At 40.5% G+C, this 9,670-nt stretch overlaps 1 long non-coding RNA gene across 1 annotated transcript; it reads left to right on the top strand.

The window, feature by feature from the left end:
- Window positions 1-7,806: 7,806 nt before the first annotated feature.
- LOC147957714 (uncharacterized) lies at window positions 7,807-8,327 on the top strand. Its single transcript, XR_015609809.1, has 2 exons — window positions 7,807-7,927; window positions 8,053-8,327. It is a non-coding gene; the product is annotated as an uncharacterized LOC147957714 (long non-coding RNA).
- Window positions 8,328-9,670: the final 1,343 nt, after the last annotated feature.

Here is a 9,670-nt window from a genome sequence, read left to right as displayed (position 1 = left end):
TTGGAAAGTGTTGCTATGGAAGGCACCCGTGGATACAGTTAGCCTTGGAAAGTGAAAGTACGGTTGAAAAAGGAATAAACTTTATTTTCTATTTGGGAACCGCCTATGATATATCTAAGCATGGAAAGTATTGGGAACTCTAAGTCATTTTCGTTGGTGGGAAGGATACACCTCCCAAAATGTTTTTATCTCTAAGTTTTTCGCTTTGAGCTCTGACACCTTTACAAATCTCTACTTCCCTCTGCGAAGGGCCTTTCTTTTACTTTAAGCAATTTATATTTTGAATTTGAGTCTCTATCTTCTCTTATAAAAGCACCAACTAGGAGGCAATATGATCGTACTTGAGTATTGGGTGTAGTTAATATGCGAGTGTGTTTCATGAATGGATCAATGGTTGAGCATGATGGGCTAGGGATAACTTATTTTATCGTTCATATTTTGAAAGACATGGTTGCTTGTTGATATACTTGAGTATTTAAATTATCATGTCAAAACTAGACTATTGCTTTGAACAATATAAAAGTTAAAATGTCCATGCTATAAAGAAAAGAATATGATATGACATGATTGCCAGCATTCCACATCAAAAATTCTGTTTTTTTATCACTTACTACTCCAGGACGAGTAGGAGTTAAGCTTGGGGATGCTGATACGTCTCCAACGTATCTATATTTTTTTGACTGATCCACGCTGTTATATTACCAATCTTGGATGTTTAATAATAATTTTATAGTCATTTTTTGGTGCTAACCTATTGACATAATGCCAAGTGCCAATTGCTGTTTTTTCCATGTTTTTTTACATTGTAGAAAATCAATATCAAACGGAGCACAAATGGCACGAAACTTTACAGAGATTTTTTATGGACCAGAAGACACGTAATGGGCCTTGGCTGCGCCTGGGGGGTGCTCCGAGGGGGAGCACAACCCACCAGGGCACGCCAGGAGGCCCAGGCGCGCCCTGGTGGGTTGTGCCCACCTCGGGTGCCCCCCGGACCGCCTCTTTGCTCTATAAATAGCACAATATTCCCAAAACCCTAGGGGAGTCGACGAAATATTCATCCAGCCGTTGTAGAGTCCAGAACCACCAGATCCAATCTAGACACCATCTCGGATGGGTTTCACCACCTCCATTGGTGTCTCTCCGATGAGGCGTGAGTAGTTCTTTGTAGACCTTCGGGACCGTAGTTAGTAGCTAGATGGTTTCCTCTCTCTCTATCTCTCTCTCTCTCTCTCTGTTTGAATTCTCAATACAATGGTCTCTTGGAGATCCATATGATGTAACTCTTTTGAGGTGTGTTTGTTGGGATCGACGAACTTTGAGTTTATGATCAGATCTATATTTTTATATCCATAGAAGTATTTGAGTTTCTTTGATCTGTTTTATCCATGATAGCCTCGTATTTCTTCTCGGATATTTGGATTTTGTTTGGCCAACTTGATCTATTTATCTTGCAATGGGAAGAGGTGCTTTGTAGTCGGTTCGATCTTATGGTGCTTGATCCCAGTGACAGAAACGGAACCGACACATATGTATCATTGCTACTAAGGATAAAACGATGGGATCTATCTCTACATACATAGATCTTGTCTACATCATGTCATCGTTCTTATTGCATTAATCTGTTTCTCCATGAACTTAATACACTATATGCATGCCGGATAGCGGTTGATGTGTGGAGTAATAGTAGTAGATGCAGGCAGGAGTCGGTCTACTAATCTTGGACGTGATGCCTATGTAATGATCATTGCCTGGATATTGTCATGAGTATTTGAAGTTCTATCAATTGCCCAACAGTAACTTGTTTACCCATTGTTTGCTATTTTTCACGAGAGAAGCCACTAGTGAAACCTATGGCCCCGGGTCTCTTTCTCATATTATTTTCCTTTGCGATCAATTTTATTTGCCTTTTATTTTCAGATCTGTTAAACTAAAAACACAAAAATACCTTGCTGTAATTTATTTTATTTTGCGTTTGATCTATCAATATTTACAACTTTCTCCCGTCAACGCACCAATTTCTGGCAGCATTACCCAAAAGGGATTGACAACCCCTTTAACATGTCGGGTTGCGAGTATTTGTTATTTGTTTGCAGGAGTTGTTTACGTTGTGTTGCTTGGTTCTCCTACTGGTTCGATAACCTTGGTTTCATATCTGAGGGAAATATCTATCGTCGTTGTGCTGCATCATCGCTTCCTCTTTGGGAAAATACCGACGTAGCTTCAAGCGACATCAAGCTCTTGATGGATTTACCTATGGTTGAAAACCAATACCCCCTATCCCGATGAACTGTGATAATCAAACTGTGATCGTCAAGATAAACAGTTCTAAGGACAATATGAAGTCATCAAGGCATGTGAAGAGAAGACTAAAATTTGTCAGAAAATTTAGGAACTCCGGAGTTATTATGTTCGATTATATCCAAATGTCGAAAAACTTGGCAGATGCCTTCGCAAAGGGTCTATCACATAATGTGATAGATAATGCATCGATGGAGATGGGTTTGAGACCAACCGCATGAGTTGTCCACAGTGGTAACCCACTCTATGTGATCAGAGATCCCGTGAAGTAGAAGTGGGAGACAAGTTGTTGGTCAGCTGGGAGGAGAGTATCCCTATTTTAATTATCCCACTCCTTGAAGATGCAATACTCTCCTAATCTGCATGGCAGGCTGATATTTATCTTAATGTGTTCCAAGTGGCTTATTTGAGTAAGAAGAGATGTTGTCATGCAGAGCATCTCCCGAGGAACACACCTATATGAATTTGACTGTTAACGTCGCAGTCTGTGAGAATTGGGTGTTCTCTAATAAATTCATGAATGGCCCTCTAGTATGACGTATATGCTCCACCCGCGGGGAAGCCTTATGGCTGCCCAGTATCGGTTAAGAATTTGTGTGAAACTAGTCTCGCAGAAAACTTGTAGTTCAAGTCATAGTTCACTATTCAAGTTGTGATCTAGTGTAGTATAAATCTCTGAGTGGAAGTTCAACTTTATAGTCTCCACTGAGCAACGGTATATAAACAATGTTTTGGAACAAATGATGAAATGTGCCAATGAGACTTTGTGGAATTTTGCTAGTATGCCTTTGGCCCAAAGCCCAACAAAAATTCTGAAATTCTCTTGGCCCATTCATGCACAGATGTGAGTGGAGTGAGTGAGACTAAAGTTTAGTCCCACCATGAAAGTTGAGTGAGAGTTGCACCTCGTTATAAGGTGAGCTCTTTTACCACTTGTATGAGCATGAGAAGAGGAGACTAAACGCGTGCTCCTCCTCCTTGCTCTCCACATCACGACGCGCTGCGGGTTGCAGGCTTGAGCCGAGCCGAGGACAGAGCTATGCATGTTGTCTATATTTTTGCTGCTCAGGGAAATTAATGAGTCATTAATTAATAACTAATGGATGTGTTAATTACTGAACCGGTTTTGATTCTTTTGGATCGTGACTCGGATGGGGTTTACTCCCACGACCTACCCGGCCCGCACTATATAGTCAGGCAGACGTCTACCCTAGCCGCCGCCGTATCGTATAGTTTCGCACCACCGTTCCAGAACATTGCGCTTCCACGCAAGTCTTCTCCATGCCTCCTTCCGGCGTGCACCGGAAGAAGGGACAACAGGCCTCTGGAACCCCTCCTCTCACGATCCTTTACGGGAGAGGGGCAGTCGGATTTTTGGGGAGTGCACTCACGCGACTGCTGGCAGCGACGTCTTCGCCAACGACGACTTCTTCCCCTACCTCGGCATCCTTATCCTCAACGACATGGCCGACAACCTCAACGCCGGCGGTGCTGCTCCTGCTGCACCGTATGTGATGCTATCCTTCTTGTTCGAGATCGTGATAGAATTCATGTTTCTACTATGTGCCCTAGATGTGATATGTTCATCTACTATGCTAGTTCGCATGATTAGTTTAATCTCTGCTAGTGCTGCCATGATTTATTTTTTGTTTATTCGGATTAAATCTCGTAGTAATTTGCTCATATTCCCAACACTGCATGGTTCTTTTCTATGTTGATGACCTTTGGTCAAGTAGGATATTGACCTCCTTCACTGTGACTCTCAAATAATACTCCTATTTTTGTATATGTGTTAAGACGAGAGTTGTTCAACAGAAATCCTATTTTTTATCTCAGACAATTGTTCCAAAATCACATTTTTTTTTTCATTTTCAGTAACAATACCATGTGATGATTTATATTCTTCTAGTTTGTGTCGAGCGTTGGGTAGACCAATGAGTACAGCTCCTCCTACTCCGTCTTTCCGGGCGTTATGATCACACGTATTTGCATCTAAACACATAATACTTGCATCGTTTTAAATTATTTGAAGTTTTAGGTTTGCCTTGAGTCAAACTTTTTTATGTTTCATAGATCCATGAATATTCATGATAAAGTCTACACTATATCAATTATATATGGTATAAAAACATATTTTGTAATGATTTCTTTTTTGCGGAGAAATATTTTATAATGATACTAGCACGCAACGACGCGGCAAGGGTGAAAATACCACATTCATGGCTGGTTGAAAGGTTACAGGTGCAGCCGTGAGACCAAATGGTATATTGCCTTGAATTCGAAGTGTCTGTGGTGAGTGCAGGATGCTGTCTTTGGACTTTGGTACATCTCCTGCAGCAATTTGTATCTCATGGTACCCCGGGCGCAAATCTAACTTGGTATAGAATGTTGGGCCGTCCAATTCGTCCAGCAGTTCGTCAACAATCGACATGGGAAATTTGTCTTTCACTGTCACTGCCTTCAGCTGCCTATAGTCGACGCAAATCGCCAGGTGTTATCTTTCTTGCGCACCAACAACACAGGCGAAGTGCGAACCAACCTGTGCTTGGATGGTTAAGAGGACAGTGATATCCCTAGCCCATCACGGTTATCCTAGACTTGACATGGGTGCTCGCATTTCCTGTATTTATTTCAGGCCTTCCGACGATGTGCATTCAGTGAAAAAAGATGTTCCATCTACTATGAAGGCGTCTGTGGCGACTTCGTCAATCCCAAGATGGTGTAACGGCTCAGTCTCTCATACGTGCTCACAGAGGTAGGGTGTGCGTGCATGCGTTCATTGTGGTGAGTGTATGTGCGTATGTATGAGAGTCTATGTATGTAATATGTTAAAAAAACGGCACAGGCAAAGCAAACGGGTTCTGACTGCATTGAATGATCCCTTGTTCTAGCATTGCTCGTACTTGTTTTTTGATTTCATCTTTCTGCTGTGAAGTGTAGCGATATGGCTTCACCGACATTGCACGCACACCTGCAATAAGTTGATATGATGGTCGTCATCTCGCCGTGGAAGGTCTTGTGTTGTTCGAAAGCATCTATATTTTTGTCGAGAACATGCTGAATTTGAACCAGCAACGTACAATGGCTAGGAACCGGGGGAGGAAGTGGGAGGAGAAGAAGAATAAGCGAGAAGGTGCGACAGCCAAGATGACAGAGAGGTTTGAAGACATCATGCCGAAGGAAGAGACACATGCATCAAATGCATTGACGTGAAAGAGGAAAAGAAGACCGAGAGGTTTGACAAGTTCATCATTGTGCAAGAGAAGTTGGTCAAGCTCCAAGAGAAGAAGGTTGAGCTCACGACCGCTTTGGAGGACAACAAGATTTTTGACCATGAAGATGTTGGACTTGGATCCCGATGCGGTGCAAGCCTACTATGCTATAATGTTCAAGCGCTTGGCGGCCGATTTGGAGGAGTCTACCGTACAGCAAAGGATTTGGCACAGACAGCTGGTTTGGGAGACCAAAAAAAAAGATTTTCTGCACGGACAGCCAAACTTGCAAGTTTAACATTTGACACATCCGAAGTGGTTTGATTATAATTGCATATATTTGCACTTCATATTAAATTGCTACATTGATCTATATATGCGTGTCAAACTAAGGAGGCCGGACCTTGGACAGACATTTGATGCACAAGGTTGGATGGCTAGCTCTATTAGCGTTGTCTGCGGGCACATCCGAATGTGTTGGCAAATATTTAAGATGTCTATTTTGAGGTACAGATGTCGAAGATACATGAATGGTTGTAGATCCTGTTATCGAGAGACCAATTGTGCCGTACCGCTTCCCTAAAGAAAATGTACCGTACCACTAGCTACCCATCGCATGCTCCGAGATATATGCGTGCCACGCTTCCTGTGCATCGGGTTGGCGTGAGGTGTGTGGTTTGTTGGTTGGGAGTGTGATGAGAGGCTTCCGGGGGCCCGAAAAGGCTCCGCGATGTGTTGTCACAATATTGGTGGGGTGATGGCAAACACACCGGAAAAAGATGCACTGTATATCATGGTGAAAATGTACATTCCAAAAATGAGTAGTGGTATGGGGTTCAGAGATATACTCCCTTCGTTTCTTTTTACTCTGCATATAAGGTTTGATCAAAGTCAAGCTTTGTAAAGTTTGATTAACTTTATATTAAAAAGTATAAACATTGACAATATGAAATCAATATTATCAGATGCATCACAAAATGTATTTTCATACTGTATAGTTTTAATATTGTAGATGTTCATATTTTTTCATTTAAATTTGGTCAAACTTTATGTAGTTTGACTTTGACCAAATCTTATATGTGGAGTAAAAAGAAACAAGGGGAGTACATTGCCTCAACCTTGCTCTGCTTGCTGAACGGGCGTGGTGATTAATCAAGAACGTAGATTCTCTTTGTGCTATGGTGCTACGAGAAAGATAGTACCCTTCTGGAGACCCTTCGAATGCAGAGGCGAAAAATGTAGCTCCTATACAAGGCAGAGCATATGTGAAGGGATCAAAACTGTCAAAAAAGGTCATATATTGGCGTGTCTATGATAGTAACAGTATAGACATGTGAAAGGATGAGTGGATCCCTCATGGTCCTTCGAGAAGAACTATAATTGATCCTACAAAAAGAATTATAACAAGAAGGGGCCATGATATCATCGAAGGTGTAGCATGTGTTAAATGCCGTTGTGCACCAACGTTCAAATGTTCTGATGCTTTGATTTCCCTGCCAAAAAGCGTAAATTTAATTTCCACAGTATACACATTTCATTTTGGCAAACAATGAATTCATACTTTTTTGGGAACACTATAAATGCATACATTATTATTATCTATATATAGGTGTGCATATATAGAGTATTATGCATATCCTGGTGACCACATAAAGGCCTTCCTTGATTACTTGCAATTTTATTCAAACAAATAATTATTTGTTACTCCTTGTGTGGAAAACTACTAATTTAGTACTCTAACTACAAGTACGGATATGCAGTCGATAAAAATACTCCCTCCATTTTTATATACAAGGCCACTATGGAATATACATTTTTCATCTATACAAGGCCACAAAAAGTAATCGAGGCAAAGTTAATGATATTTTCTCGTACTAACAACATGTTTAATACTTGCATGCATGCACTCATAATGACAGTGAGCTACTTCCTCCACTCAGTTTCTTTGCATGCATGCGGATTATTAATGATTCCAGTAAACTAGAAAAAAATTGACTTGTAAAGTAGGCATTAAATTTTACATTGATACTTGTAATCTGAGTTTGTGGCCTTTATACAAAAATGGAGGAAGTATATGATTGCCACCCTTAATTACATTACACCTTTCTTTTTGAGAAGTACTCCCTCTGTAAAAAATATAAGAGCGTTTAGTGTTATATTTCTTTACGGAGGGAGTATTCCATCTAAAGCCTCGAACTAAATTGTTTCCAAAAATAGCATGCCTGTTCTTTGCATTATAAACAACCATGCGAATTCAGTTAGCTCGTCCGGCAACCACTAGCTGAAAAATACACATCCCAGCAGTCTGTAACCTTCGCTAGGTCTCTCAGCACTCCCCAAACAAGCTCGCGAAGTCAGGATGAGGCCGTTCTACACGATGCTACTAGCCCTCGCCATTGTGGTGCTCTGTTCAGGTATGCATATCCACTCACGTTGGCATATCTACGTGCGTTATTAGTTTCAACTTTTCAAGTAACACAAACTGAAGTAATATATATGCCTCGCGCTAATTTCTCTGTGTGCGCTGTTCGATCCGTAGATGTGGTGACAGAGGTGGTGACGGCTAACGGCGGTGGTGCCACTGCGACGGTGACCCCCATGGACTGCAAGGTGCTCCCGACCATCCCCGGCATATGCAATCCTGACAAGTGCATGCAGTACTGCCAGGACCGCATCAGCGGCACCTCGGTGGGCGAGTGCGTTTCCGACGGATGCCAGTGCACGTACTGCGGTATCCCACCTAGTGGTCATCGGAAGTGAACGGAGAGCAGGCAAACGCTGCTGCATGCTTCTTTTTTCTGAAGAATAATGATAACTAGTCGTCAACTCGTGCATGTGCACGGTCTAGTGATTTTGAAAACATGAATTTTGAAATAATCGAAGATCTTTCTTTGTTAATATAGCAGGAATTCAAAATATATTAGAACTTGGAATGCAACTTTTGAATATCTCCCAACTAATAATTATGCACCATGGAAATATGATTAACACTATGAGACAATTAAATAGGAGAGTGGAAATAAGCTATGGAGTTTTCAAGAAACATTTAGAATGAAATAACGTGAATGAAATGTCTCTAAGCGTAGCCCCATCAAAATCTTTTTGAATGAAAATGTGGTTCCTTAAGTTTTGATTTTAAGTTAGCATGCATGATTGATCAATCTCACTCCCTGCATGCTCTGGACATCACAAATAGCTTGCTACACCTGCAAGAAATATCCTTGAAATATTAATGCACTTAAAAGCCTTATTAGCACATAAGTAGAAAATTACAGAAATTCACAACAGAAAAACTAATGCGAGAATCATATGCTGCCATAACCTGATTTCTTTTCTTGCATGCGAAGTTCTGATATGAGGAGATCGTATCAATGTGGTAGATTTGGCATTATTGCAATACATATACAAACTTTGAAAAAAAAAGTACCTTATGAGATACTGATGTGCAACAACAATGAAGATCGTGCTCTCGAGCAATCTATCTATCTTGAACATCGGATGCTTGTAATTATCAATGTCTTCAAATCCTGAGTAGCGATTTATAATTAAGCTTCCGTAATATTATTTTTCAGGTAAGTTATGATCAACAATTATCTTGCAAATTGTTAACTAAGCACTCTTTAATACCAGGGGATAATATAGAAGCATATAAAGAAGGCAGTATAGCTGGACACCCATATTCAGAATGCTGTGAATCATCCATCATGCATAACAAAGGTCAAATTTTAGGAGTGCACTGTTTGGTTGAAACATCTATATAAAGCAATTTTTGTAGTCTGAACCAAAACAAGACAACAGAAAGCAAAATAAACATTACATACCTGCTACTTTGTCTACTCTTCGATTGATGAGGTGACCTATTTTTCAATCTGTAAGCTTGTGCTAATGAAGTTCAAGTTATCCATGACACATTTAGAGGAACCAATAGAATAGAATAAATGGAGTACGTGAACCTATAGGCAAAATGTATAGCCAAAACACAAAATACAATGATTCTTATATTAGATGGAAAAAAGATTACTCGTAGCTTATAAAAGGAGCTTGTAGTGAATACACTAATATTTTGTATAAAAGTTCTGTCTATTTAAGTGTATATAGAAACTTCTCAGAAGAAAAATCCAGGCTCTTGAAAAGAAACGTTTTTTTTTGGGCATTCA

This window comes from Triticum urartu, chromosome 7A (genome assembly GCF_056163025.1).
Source record: "Triticum urartu cultivar PI428250 chromosome 7A, HENAU_Tu73, whole genome shotgun sequence".
Classification (NCBI taxonomy): domain Eukaryota; kingdom Viridiplantae; phylum Streptophyta; class Magnoliopsida; order Poales; family Poaceae; genus Triticum; species Triticum urartu.
This window is presented reverse-complemented; position numbering and strand designations above follow the sequence as displayed.